The sequence below is a fragment of the Pinus tabuliformis genome, chromosome 4_1, assembly GCF_031772625.1.
Source record: "Pinus tabuliformis cultivar Carrire ecotype Pingquan chromosome 4_1, CPIR1, whole genome shotgun sequence".
Taxonomy (NCBI): Eukaryota; Viridiplantae; Streptophyta; class Pinopsida; order Pinales; family Pinaceae; genus Pinus; species Pinus tabuliformis.
In genome coordinates this window covers 621211459-621225169 of record NC_142303.1, presented here as the reverse complement: position 1 = coordinate 621225169, position 13711 = coordinate 621211459, and the positions used below count along the sequence as shown (strand labels likewise).

Below are 13711 nucleotides of genomic sequence, written 5' to 3'. Positions count from 1 at the left end.
GTGCTGATGTTGTACTAGGAGTCCAATGGCTACAATCCTTGGGTACAATAGCTTTTAATTTTCAAGAACTTTTCATCAAATTTTCTACGGAAGGAAAGGAAGTTGAATTAAGGGGTATTGCAGGGAAACCAGGAAAGATAATCAGCTCTAATGGTATGACAAAGCTTCTAAAAAAGGAGCAAAGAGGTGTAATTGCACAATTATGTTCGCTAGATGTTTCCACATTGGAATCATCTATTTCTCCAGATCTCCAAAAAGTCCTGGACAATCATTCCAAGGTATTTGAGACTCCCAAAGGTCTCCCACCTATGCGTGATCATGATCATGCTATTCATCTGATTCCAGGAAGTGTTCCTCCAAACATCAGGCCGTACAGATATCCCTATGTCCAAAAAAGTGAAATTGAACGTATGGTTGCAGAAATGCTAGAGGCTGGTATAATTCAACCGAGTCAAAGTTCTTTCTCTGCTCCAGTAGTATTGGTGCACAAGAAGGATGGATCATGGCGCATGTGTCCGAATTATAGGGAGCTCAACAAGCTCACTATTAAAGATAAGTTCCCCATTCCTGTCATTGATGAATTACTGGATGAATTGCATGGATCAATTTACTTCACCAAGTTGGATCTTCGTTCAGGATATCATCAAATCAGAATGAAGATTGAAGACATTCCGAAAACGGCATTTAGAACTCATGAGGGTCATTATGAATTTTTGGTCATGCCTTTTGGCCTTACCAATGCACCTTCAACATTTCAAGGTTTGATGAATTCAATTTTCAAACCATTCCTTAGAAAATTTGTGTTAGTATTTTTTGATGATATACTAATCTACAGCAAGTCTTGGAAGGATCATGTTGAACATGTTGACAGGGTGCTACAACTATTGGAGGAGAAACAATTATATGCAAAAAGATCCAAATGTTTCTTTGGAGTCCAGGAGGTGGAATATTTGGGTCATATTGTATCTCATGAAGGAGTTAAGGTAGACCCTAGCAAAATTAAAGCCATTAAGGAATGGAAAATCCCCACATCCATAAAGCATCTGCGAGGATTTCTTGGGTTGACAGGGTATTATCGCAAGTTTGTTAAGAATTATGGGAGAATAGCAGCACCTCTAACAACATTATTGAAGAAAGATGCATTTTCATGGACTCCGGAAGCAACAAAGGCCTTTGAACATCTTAAAGAGGCAATGTGCCAAGCACCGGTCTTAGCTACACCGGACTTCACAAAAACCTTTATTGTGGAATGTGATGCTTCAGGAAATGGAATTGGTGCTGTTCTAATGCAAGATGAAAGACCCATTGCTTTTGAAAGTCGTCCAATCAAGGGAAAGTTTTTAAGCAAAGCTATTTATGAGAAGGAAATGTTGGCAATACTCCATGCACTTAAGAAATGGCGACCCTACCTAATGGGAAGACACTTCAAGGTAAAAACGGATCATGATAGCCTTAAATACTTTTTAGAACAAAGATTATCCTCTGAAGAGCAACAAAAGTGGGTCACAAAGATGTTGGGTTATGACTTTGAAATCATCTACAAAAAAGGGAAGCAAAATGTGGTGGCAGATGCACTCTCAAGAAAGGATGAGGATGTGGAAGCATTGTTGTGCGCCATTTCTATTATCCAACCAGATTGGATAAACGAAGCAAGGGAGGAATGGAAGAATGACGAAGAAGTGTGGGCACTTATTCGAAAGCTACAACAAGATTCCAGTACGTCTGATACATTTAGCTGGAAAAATGATTCGTTATGGTACAAAGATCGCTTATACCTCTGTAAGAATTCCCAGCTAAAACAAAAGATTCTTATGGAATTGCACACTTCTCCCTTAGGAGGGCACTCAGGATTTTTAAAAACTTACCACAGGGTTAAGAAGGAATTTTTTTGGGATGGCCTTAAATCAGATATTCAAAAGTTTGTGGCGGAATGTTTGGTTTGCCAACAAAATAAAGTTGAAACAATTAAGACACCAGGTCTATTACAACCTTTATCCATTCCAAGCCAACGTTGGGAGGAGGTTTCAATGGATTTTATCACAGGTTTACCCAAGTCTGAGGGAAAGAGTGTCATCATGGTGGTAGTTGACAGACTTACCAAGTATGCACACTTTTGTGCATTATCACATCCATTTAAAGCCAGTACAGTTTCTACTGCATTTATGGAAACAATTCAAAAGCTACATGGAAACCCAAAGATTATTGTAAGTGACAGAGATCCCATTTTCACTGGAAATTTTTGGACAGAATTATTTTCTTGTCTTGGTACTCAGTTAGCTCATAGCTCATCTTATCATCCTCAATCTGATGGGCAAACTGAGATAGTAAACAAATGTTTGGAAGGATATCTTCGTTGCTTTGTATCTGATAAACAGACACAATGGGTCAAATGGTTGCCTCTGGCTGAATGGTGGTATAACACTTCCTTCCATACAGCAACAAAAATGACCCCATTTATGGCACTTTATGGGTATCAACCACCATCCATCACATCATATTTAAGAGAAAATTCTAAGGTTCAGGCAGTGGAACATCACATCGAACATCAACAACAAGTCCTCCAACTCTTAAAGGATAACCTCGTGTTGGCACAGAATAGAATGAAACAACAGGCAGATCAACATCGCAGTGAAAGAAGTTTTGATGTAGGTGATTGGGTATTCCTACGGCTACAACCATATAAGCAAATGTCCCTCAAGCAAGCTAAGAAGGATAATAAATTATCACCAAAGTATTATGGTCCGTACAAGGTGTTGCAAAAGATTGGTACTATGGCATACAAATTGGAGCTTCCTGCAGCTTCTCGATTGCACCCAGTTTTCCATGTTTCATGTTTAAAGAAGGTTATAGGCGACAAGCTCCCAGTTCAAACAATATTGCCAGAACTTGACGAGGAAGGAAAAATTATATTGGAACCGGAAGCAGTCACAGAAACAAGAACTCGACAGCTACGAAATCGATCAATTTCAGAGTATCTTATCAAGTGGAAGAACTTATCCGCTGAAGATTCCACATGGGAGGATGAGAATTTTATGCAGAAGTATCCAGAACTACTCAAGCGTTGAGGACAACACTTTTTTGAAGGAGAGGGGCATGTTGGGTCCCTATAATACTAGTGATTACCCCATTACTATTGTAGTTATACCCCTTATTTATATTGTTGTGCCCCCATTGCCCCCATATTGTTATTAATGTGCCCATAGAATCCCTATATTGTTATTTTTGTGGCTTTATATTATTATTGTTAGGTCGGCTGGATTATATTGTGACTCCTTAGACTCCTATATATAGAAAGGAGGTTTTGTCATTTGTATCATCCAAGAATTGTTCATTTATGTAATGTAAAGGAGGTTGCCCCCTCGAAGAGGCTGAATTCTAAGGCGTTGATCTATCTTTTCTATCTTTTCTTGAGCTGGTTTCATAACATATTCCATGAGTTCTCTCCACTCCATCTCTGGAATCGATGGAGGGTGCTCATGTGACCTTGCCCTTTCCAATTGAGACCTATATTGGCCCCGCAAATATTTTAAATGTAGACTCGCCTTTGAGGTATCTCCGGTTCTGTTGAAGGTACCATCACCAAACAAGCGAACCATTCTATTAATAATTTAATGTTTTAACTTTGAACTTTGATATTTTTAGTTTGTGTGAATGGTCAGCCTAAATATTTCCCAATTTATATGATATTAACACCTATAAAATACATCATTTCCTGCAAAACGATATTATCATCAGTTTAAAATAATCACAAACTATACATTAATTTTATTTAGGTTGTACTTAATATTTAAAACACTTCTTAAATACTTGGAAGCTTCTCTATTTTCATGTGAACATTGTCATCATCTACCAAAAACGTGATTGGTAGTGATCTCGTGCTAGTAACATGGGAAGATCCAGGAAATCTCACTTCAAATTGTGTAATCGGATCATGCTTTGTATCCATGACATCATGTGTAGATCATGACGTACATTGTTCAGGCAGTGCATATTGTGTTGTGGGTGATTGAGCTAGTGTATCGATCTTAATGACTGGTGACTCACTCACAGGTGGAGCATCAATGTTAATACCAACATCATCCCCCATAGTCATAGCATGAGGATCGTACTCTGCCAAAAAACCCTCTAAAATACAAAGTTTTATAAAGGATGAGATAACTAAATCATAAACAAATAAATGGGATAATTAAATGAGTTTCTCACCCCATACCAACTAACTTATTACACCAAGGTTCTGATTTTTACTTTTATCTCATCTGTCTGAAGCTCAATCAGAACTAAAGAATTAAGTTTCTTGTTTTCTTTCATTTTAAGCTTATTTATTGTTTGGATTGGATCGATGGACATAAAAAATTCTTCATCAGTAACCTCTTCCTCATGAACATCTCTGGACTACTCTAAGGTTGGTGCCTTCCCCTTATCACCCTATTTATCAAATATGTGCAATTTGCAATTCATCCATAATTAATCATCCTTATATTGATACGAAAACCACTATTGACATATGTCTAAATTTATATAGAAACTTCATGTTATATCATGGCCAATAAATTTATAAAAACTTCATCATCTTGGAAGGCTCTTACAAGAGGCATTATGACAGGATCAATATATATTCCATATTGTATAGAAACAATACTTTGAAAAGGATGAAGGAATGCATTTGCTCAAGTTGGTCATATGCATAGTGAATCTTTCATTTAGTTATATGATGCCTAAAAATATGAATTTGACTTACTCTATAATGGATAAAATGATACTTGTATATATATATATATCTCATGGTTATATTATTTTACGTACAACTACATTGATGTTTACCTGTTGTGAGGTTGGTTCCCTTTGACCTTGATCAACCTGACACAATATTTTAACCATGACGTATTAAAATGTTTCCTCAACTTACAAGATGTCTAACAATATATTGTAGTAAATGAAAATCATAACATACAATAGACATTGCTTACAAGTTGGGTAAAATTGAATACATATCGCCCCCATAATAGCAATATTTGTATTTATTTTATTTAAATTGTAATCAATGAGAAACTCTTCCCCTACAACTATTGATTTAATGGCACATACAAATATATAGTTTCCTTCACATCCCTCGAATATGCAATTGGGTTGCTTATTTGTGGTGACGAGTTGTGTACTATTTATAAACCCTGCAATATTCCTTGCTACTTCTTGCCTTCCATCAATATAAATAGTTGCACCTTTATTTTCATCATTGTCTTTTGTATATAATTTGTGGCCACTCCATATCTTCACATACTTTTGGTATATTGGACTAGTCATACCCAATAATTGTAGTTGTAACAGGGTTTGACATACTCCATCCATTCAATTAATCCTTTGTAACATACCTTTATGTCGTCCATGGAAAATAGGCCCAAACAATGTAATGACGATGGGGCAATGTGGTATATCCTTTCATTAGCATACAAATCAATGTTTATTTCAAGAAGATCCTTGGGTTCCCATTGTTTCACTATTTTTTGTGCCTCAAGGGCACCTCGATGTCATCTATTCTCTCATTATCATAAGTACATGACCCCCCTTTAATGAGAAAAATTTCCATGCATCTACGAAATTTTATTCTAATATTTTCACCTCTCATTGATCTTCACCTGCTAGATGATGTACGAGATGTTTGGTCAATTTCTTCTATCTTACATGAACTTCCATCACTCGATGATGATAGATCTGATAAATACATGTTTGGTTGAATGTCCTACAACACTCCATCAAATGAGACAAATTGTTAGCAAGTGTCATAAGGGATGTTGAGAAACGTCTTGACAAAACCACAAGAACATTATAATAGTACAAGTGAGTTACAAGGAAGTTCTTTGCATTTAAAATATTCAAGTAATATTTAAAAATTGAGAACTTGAGAACCTATTCATCCTAGCCATTGAACTCACTTTATAACTTGAGAACTCAACATAATCTAATAGAATTTAATCTTCCATTACAAAAAACTACTCACATAATTTGATATGTTGAAGAATGTAACTATTTTCGGTCTTCATAATTGTCATTTGACTCATGTCATAATGTAATTCTTATGTATCTATCAAAAGAAGAAAGAAAATTACTTTTATAAACCATGGGTTTCATGCTCAAGTCATTTTTTCATTAGGTCAAGCATCCATTGAATGCTTCTAGGGTTTTTCATGAGTCAAGAGTCCTTGTCATATTGTAAAATACCCTTTTGGTAATTTGTATCAAGGAAAGAAAAATTATTTTGAAATTAGAAATGTGTAGAAGGCTCCTAAGACCAAGTCGGTTAGCCAAGGAAAAGTTGGCCTAAAGAGGGCTAATGGAGCCTCTTGGAAAGATTATATAAAGATGGATCTTTGACCTATTGAGAGACACATCAAGATTTCAAAAGTTTGTAATTTGTCTTCTAATGTTCACACATGTGAATACCATAGGGTTTCTATGGTGTCATCAGGTCCAAAATTGCAGGAGGTGTTGCAAGTTACCTTGGTGAGCACGAAAGGCTAGAAGAGTTGTCATCTTGAAGAGATATTGTTTCACTGCCCTTGGAGATCTTATTTCACTGCATTTGGAGGAATATAAAATTTCGTCATGCAACATATATCACGAACCATAGTTCTCTTGCTATCATCATGTATCAAATGAAACTTTGTCCCAAACTGGGCAAGAAATTCAAAATGGCAATATAATTGGTTTTTCTCCTATGAATTAGTTGAATTAAAATGCTCTTGTCTGTTGGGAAATGTAACTAGTTTCGATCTTCATAATTTTCATTCATCTCATTTCATGATGTAATTAGTATATATTGATCAAAAGAAGAAAGAAAATTGTAAAAATAAAATTTTATAAAGCATGGGTTTCATGCTTGAGTCTTTGGTCAATACGTCAAGAATCCATTGCATTCCTATAGGATTTTCTTGGGTCAAAAGTTCCTTTTCATTATCTAAATACTCATTTGGGCACCTGTATCAAAGAAAACAAATCATCTTGTATTTTGGAAAAATGTTTATGGTGCTCCCAAGAACAATTCAGCTAGCTAGGTGAATTTGGCCTCACATTGAGCTTAAAGAGATATTGGAAGTCTATATAAAGTAGATTTTCAACCTCCTTTGAGAGACATAACACATCCAATTCATTTTAGAGCAAGTCTGTAGTGTAGAATTCTTGCAGAAACTCCGATAGATCTAGAATTCTAGTAAAATTAAACACAAGTATTTTGTTGATATTCAAGAGAGGAGAGAAAGATGTTTCTCCATAAAATCAATGTATTAAATTAATGAACAATAGTAATACATGAGCAACCAAACCTATAATCCCAAAGGGAGGTGGTTATATAGAAATTGTCGAATCTAGAAAACTAGGAAAAAACTAGTAAAAAATAGGAAATGCTAAGAAAAGCTAAAGGGAGGCCTAAAATAGAAACAATGACTCAAGAAAACCTATGCCAACTATCAGCCACGAGGAAAGCATGAGGAGGGGTGCATTTATCAAGGAAGGCAACTTAAAAACATGCTAAAATGGTCCCGGGGACCAAATCCCTTGATTTAAGGGGGAATCTTCATGTGGGGTGCCAATCCTCAAATAACTCAAGTGGATGAGGTGTGGTTAGGTGTGAACATGCACTTAGATGTCTAAATGGTTTAGGAAAGTGGTTGGACCAATATTTCCATAATATTAAGCCTTTAAAGGCAAAAAACAAGGGAAAGTTGGTCCACCGAGCTAGTTTACCAAAAACTAAGTGTGAACATGATTTTTAGTGCATGTAGCTAAGTCAAGGATACGTAGGCTAAAAAATAAATGTAGATACTAGGATTATATTCCAATGCCCCCTTTCATCCTAACTCACTTATCTAAACTGAGTCTCGGCCAAGATGCCATGTTAGGTACTCAGGTACAATAAATAAAAGATCCTCATAAAATGAAGAAAGAGGGAAAACCTTGTGGGAACACCACCCACCCCCCCCCCCCAAAAAAAAAAAAAAGAGGAAAAAAGGGCTAAGTGGCTAGGTGGGCCTACTCAGTTGTCTCCACTACTCCAAGCATAGCTCTCAGTTCTGAAAATTTCTTATCAGTGAAAGACTTGGTGAATATGTCTGCAACCTGTTGCTCAATGGGGCAGTACTACAGTGATATGACTCGGTCACGAATTAGCTCGCGGATGTAATGCATGTGAATCTTCATGTGCTTGGTCCTATACCTCTAAACTGTATCAATTGATATCTTAATGGACCTCTGATTGTCACAAAATATGACAGTCGGAAGTGGATACTGAATACCAAAATCGGAGAGAAGCCCCTGCAACCAAATAGCCTGTGTAGTTACATTCACTGCACCTCTATACTCTACCTCGACTGTAGATAAAGAAATCATGGATTGCTTCTTGCTAGACTAGAAAAAAGGCCCTGAACCAAAGCTAAAAACATAACTAGAGGTGGACTTTCGGTCTGTACCATCGCCAACCCAATCAGAATCTGTGTACCCAGTCAGTGAAAGTGGGCAATCTGTAGCATAAAAGATACCAAAATTGGAAGTACCTTTCACATATCTAAGGATTCTCTTTGCAGCTTTCCAGTGAAGCTCATGAGGCTCCTGCATATATCTAGAACAAACTCCTACCACAAAATATATATCAGGTCAGGTGTGAGTATGATACAACAAACTCCCAACCAACTTTCGATACAGTGTACTATCCACCAAAGTTGTAGTACCTGCATACTCAAATTTCATCCCCGAAAGAAAGGGAGATGATGTTGGCTTGCATGCTATCATCTAAAAGTGGACAAGTAGATCTGATGCATACTTAGACTATGCCATCTTGATCCCTGAAGTAGACTGAGAAACTTCAAGACCAAGAAAGTAGTGCAACAATCCCAAATCTGTCATGGAAAATCGATTGTGCAATGTTGATTTTGCCGAATCAATAACTGAGGTAAAGTTCCCTATAATCAGTAAATCATCTACATAAAGTTCTATCTGAAAAAGGGAATCATCATGCTGCAGCAAATAAACATTCAGATCATATTTTCATCGAATGAATCCAATGGAAAGCAAGAAAGAATCCATCATTGCATACCAGGCTCTAGGAGCCTGTTTTAGGCCATACAAAGATTTCTTTAATCTAAAAACAAGGGAAGAGTTCTGAATGTATCCCTGTGGCTGCTCCATATATATCTCCTCCTTGAGATCTCCATGAAGAAATGCACTCTTCACATCCATGTGATGAAATTCCCATCCGCGAGAAGCAGCAATGGATAAAACTCATCGAATGGAGTCCATTTTTGCAATAGGTGCAAATGTCTCTGCGTAGTCTATGCCATGTACCTGTGAGTATCCTTTTGCAACAATTTGAGCTTTATAATTTTTGATCTCACCATCTGCAGCAATCTTTTTTCAATAGATCCATTGGCATCGAACAAGCTTTCTTCCTTTTGGAAGTGGAACCAAGTCCTATGTGTTGTTTTCCATGAGAGAAGAGTACTATTCATCCATGGCAACCTCCCAAAGTGGGTTTCCAGTAGCCTCAGAGTGTGAATGTGGATCTAAACCAAGTGTCATATAGAAATGTATGGGAAGAAATGGTTCGGTGGTAGTCAGGGCTTGAGGAGTCCCAAAACATTGTGATCTAGTCCTTCTCGCATCCGCAGGATCACCGACTAGTTCACCCACATCTTGTAGGGTTTTCTCTGCCCATGTTCGAAGTTGAGTTGGAACAACCATCAGCTGCTCCTCATCCTCTGAATCATACCCAAGAGGCTTCTCTAATGGCTGCTATGAAGTGCTCAAATAAGTTTCGTACTCGTCCTCATTAGTGGCAACAAGCAGTTCCTCGGCATGGTCTGCTGAAAAATCATGCAGTGATTCTTCTTCAAACTTCACACTTCGAGCTACAAGGAATTTTTCAGTATGAGAGTCTAGAAATCTATATCCTTTGACACTGTTAGGATATCCAACAAAGAAACATTCAACACTTTGAGGCTCCAAAGCCTTCCTCTTATCTGTCAGAATGTGAGCCCATGCTCGTGAACCAAAAATGCGAAAGTGCGACACTTTCAGTTTCTTATCGGTCAAACATTCAAATGGAGTGGTGCCTTTGAGTGATTTGTGAGGAATGTGGCTCTAAATGTATGCTACACAATTAATAGCTTCAGCCCATAGCTTAGGAGCTAATGATTTGGACTATAGAATACAATTGACCATCTCTTTTAATGACTGGTTTTTCCTCTCCGTGACACCATTTTATTGTGGTGTATATGGCACTATGTGTTGTAGTTGTATAGCTGCATCAATACAAAGTTGTTGTACATATTTGTTGACATACTCCCCCCATTATCAATACAAAGTATCTTAATCTTACACCCAAACTCATTCTCAGCAAGTACTTTAAATTCTATAAGGCATTCAAATACTTCCGATTTTAATTTCAAAAAAAATACCCAAGTAAAGTGAGAGAAATCATCTATGAAGGTGAGTACATATCAAGCCTTACTAATTGAAGGTTGCGAGAATGGGCCCATGACGTCACTGTGAATCAGCCCAAGAGGTGAAAAAGCTCTATGTGCCTTCCCTTTATCAAACTTTTGCTCCAGATGCTTGCCAAGAATGCATCCTTGACATACACCACTTGTGAATTTAATAGCGAGAAATCCTTCTACCATGTTTTCCTTACTAATTTGATGCAAGTACTTATAGTTTAGATGGCCAAATATTTCATGCCATAACCTCCTGATATCATTAGATTGTGACAGAAATACAGTGATAATAGATTTAGGAACAAAGTAGGAGAAGAAATACAAACGAGAACTGTGATCTTCAATTCCATGTGCAAGCTGTGAGACCGTGGAAATGTAGGTAATCACTACAGAGTCCATAGTGAACTCCACCTTCCTTCCAGAGCCAGAATGAGTGATCTGATATATCGAGAGAATATTTGTGGATAGCGAGGGAACATGAAGCACATTTTTGAAGCAGCCCCCTTCAAGGTCTACAATTCCTTCTCTACACACCTTTGTGAGTGTGGCATCTCCAAAGTAAATTGTGGATCTGGTGCTTTCTTCGATGGAGGAAAATTCATATTTTGATGCAGCCATATGGTTCGATAAACCTGAATCAAGGATCTAAGTTGATGGATTCGATGTGATAGCCATTAAAGCCTGACCATCTCATGCTCTCCCTCTCCCATCTCCCATTCTGTTATCATCCTTCTTCTTTGCATTCTCGGGCACGGTGAGATTGTGCTGCTGCAATTACTTAGCTATCTCATAGATTGTTTTCCTCATGCAATTTTCTTCGGGATGAAAACCTTTGGAAAATTAGTTACAAATTGTTCTTTCCTTCTTCTTCTTACCCTTAGGCAAAGAATAGCTCTCTGAATATTGTATGGGTCTCTCCTTCTTCGATTCATTAAATTTACCCTTCCCTTTTTTCTTGTCTCTTCCACTTCTCTTTGGAGCATCAGTAGCCGCAAGTGCTTGGTTCTTTGAATGCTTGATGGCACCCATTTGGACTAACTTAGCCTACTCTTGAGTCAATGCTACAATGAATTCATTCAATGGAGGCATTTTCCTTTTTTCCTGAGTCAGTTTAGATGCTTGAAAAGACAATACAAATACGGAATATTCAGGGCCTAATTTTGAGAGAATCGAAAGGATGAGTTGATCTTCCTCTTTCTTGACTCCACATGCATCAAGTTCAATGAGGAGGGATTTAAACTTGGTGAAGTATTCTTGCAGGTTGTTGAAATGAGTTGTACTGAGGGATATGAGTTCATTCTCCAGTTGATGCACTCTCATTTCATCCTGCTTGCCGAATAGTCCTTCCAATGTGGTCCAAACCACATCGATAGTAGTGGCTTTGCTGACATGAAAGAGGAGGTCTCTGGAAATTGATAGGAAAATCAGCCCAATTGCTTCATCTAATTTATTGAAATACTTGATCTTCTCCACTGCATAAGTCGGTTCAGTCTTCGTTCCCATTGTTACCATGTAAATCCCTTTGCTTCGGAGGAGCAGAGTAATCTTTGTCTTCCATTCGAAGTAATTGAAAGGATTTAGAACAAGTTTTGTGGGCTGAGAGAGCTGATCCATTGCTACTTTCTACGCCTCCTAATGATCTATACCTGTAAATAAAACCATGTACAATCCACTAAATTCGAACTAGCTCTGATACCATGTAGAATTCCTGCAGAAACTGCAATAGATCTAGAATTCTAGTTAAATTAAACACAAGTAATTTGCTGATATTCAAGAGAGGAGAGAAAGAATTTTCTCCATAAAATCAATTTATTAAATTAATGAACAATAGCAATACATGAACAAAAAAACTTCTAATCCCAAAGGGAGGTGGTTATATAGAAATTGTCGAATCTAGAAAACTAGGAAAAAACTATTAAAAAACTAGAAAAGGCTAAGAAAAGCTAAAGGGAGGCCTAAAATAGCAACAATGACTCACGAAAACCTATGCCAACTATCAGCCATGAGGAAATCATGAGGAGGGGCACATTTCCCAAGGAACGCAACTTAAAAACATGCTAAAATGGTCTGGGGGACCAAATCCCTTGATTTAAGGGGGAATCTACATGTGGGGCGCCAATCCTCAAATAACTCAAGTGAATGAGGTGTGGTTAGGTGTGAACATGCACTTAGATGTCTAAATGGTTTAGGAAAGTGGTTGGACCAATATTTCCATAATATTAAGCCTTTAAAGGCAAAAAACAAGGTAAAGTTGGTCCACCAAGCTAGTTTACCAAAAACGAATTGTGAACATGATTTTTAGTGCATGTGGCTAAGTCAAGGATACCTAGGCTAAAAAATAAATGTAGATGTTAGGATTATATTCCAATATGTAGATAATAAGAAATGTGAAGTACAAAAGAAGAAGAGACGAGTTTAGTTGAGGAGCAATTTTCCCTAGAAGACATTGAAGGTCTATAACATGTGAAGTTCCTATTGAATGTTGTAACTAGTATTGGTCTTCATAATTGTATTTGGCTCATGACATGATGTATCTCTTATGTACTTATCAAAAAAAAAATGTAAAATAAATTTATTTACTAAAGCATGGGTTTCATGCTCAAAGTTTTTGGTTCCTAGGTCTAAGCACTAATTGAGTGCTCTAGGGTTTTTCTCTTAATTCAAAGTTTATTTACCCGATTAGGCTCTTGTATTAGGAAATAAAATACTATTTTGATGTTTGTAAAAGTCTAGAAATACCCCATGACCAAGTCGGCCATCCATGATAAAATCGGCCTAAAGAGGCCCACTCTATCCCTTGTAAAGACTATAAATAAGAGGACTTCGACCTTCTCTAGTGACATGCATCTTCGCATTTGATATGCAATAGAAAAGTAGTCTGAGGAGGCTAGAAGAGAAGAAATAACCCTAGCAAAGAAAAGAAGAATATCAACAAAAGAAATAAGTTTGATCTCCTACTATTATTAGCCCACTCGTGCAAGTTTCTGTGATTCTTAGGCTATTGCATGTTCAAGTTTTTGGAATCCAAAGTTGCTGACCTGATTGATGGAGCAAAAATTTAGAGAAGTTACATTCTTGGTAAGGTCAACTTTGTTGACTCATTGGAGATCTTATTTTTTTTCAAGGAAGATTGTTTGGTGGCCGGCTTGGTCTTGGGAAGTGTTTTTTGGCTTGTTTGGTGGCTGACTTGGTCTTGGGAAGTCTTTGTCCGTATTGTGTGGTGGATGGCTTGG

The 13711-nt window shown here is 37.2% G+C and overlaps 1 pseudogene; it reads right to left on the bottom strand.

The window, feature by feature from the left end:
- The window catches only part of LOC149177552 (AUGMIN subunit 6-like), a 98312-nt pseudogene extending 86220 nt beyond the window's left edge, over positions 1-12092 (bottom strand).
- Positions 12093-13711: the final 1619 nt, after the last annotated feature.